The sequence below is a fragment of the Bison bison genome, unplaced genomic scaffold (assembly GCF_000754665.1).
Source record: "Bison bison bison isolate TAMUID 2011002044 unplaced genomic scaffold, Bison_UMD1.0 scf7180017864490, whole genome shotgun sequence".
NCBI lineage: Eukaryota > Metazoa > Chordata > Mammalia > Artiodactyla > Bovidae > Bison > Bison bison.
Window position 1 is genome coordinate 7,966,393 of NW_011495049.1, and position 729 is coordinate 7,967,121.

A 729-nucleotide genomic window follows, 5' to 3' on the forward strand; every position below is an offset into this window, starting at 1 on the left:
GGCCACACTGTGCAGCTTGTAGGATCCTACACTTGGGTCATGAACATGAAAGCATGGAGTCATATCACTGGACCCAGTGATATGACTATCAAACAGCTATCAAATGCTATCAAACAGCACTGCATGCTACTGAGAAATCATTGGTGAAAGAGTCAATTGATGTGGTAGACTTCATTGTTGTCTTATTTTAAGAAACTGCCACAGCCATCCCAACCTTCAGCAACCACCACCATCATGAGTCAGCAGCCATCAACATAAAGGCAAGACACTCCACCAGCAAAATGATTATGACTTGCTGAAGGCTTAGATGATGGTTAGCATTTTTTAGCAATAAAGTATTTTTTGTTTATATATTGTGTTTTTATACTTAATGTTATTGCTCACTTAATAGTCTACAGTATAGTATAAACATAACTTTTATATATACTGGGAGACCAAAAAAAATTTGTTTGACTCACTGTATTGTGATATTTGCTTTATTGTTAGTCTGGAACCCAGCCCTCTATATCTCGAAGGTATTTCTGTGTATATTTAAAAAACCCATGAGCTCATAATGTTAGAGAAGGAAGGGGGATAGAGAGTGGTCGAGAGAGAGAAAGAGAGGGACAAACAGGCAGACAGAGAGGAGCAGAACAGACTCCAAACCTAACTCGTTGGACACCATTGGGAGTATCTAGGGCATCAACTCCTTGGTCTGAAAATTGTTGGTTAAAGGAAAAGAAATAAGCA

General features: G+C 38.8%; 1 protein-coding gene across 1 annotated transcript in view; it reads left to right on the forward strand.

The window, feature by feature from the left end:
- The window catches only part of ATG10 (autophagy related 10), a 263,094-nt gene that overhangs the window by 24,421 nt on the left and 237,944 nt on the right, over positions 1-729 (forward strand). The window lies entirely within an intron of this gene.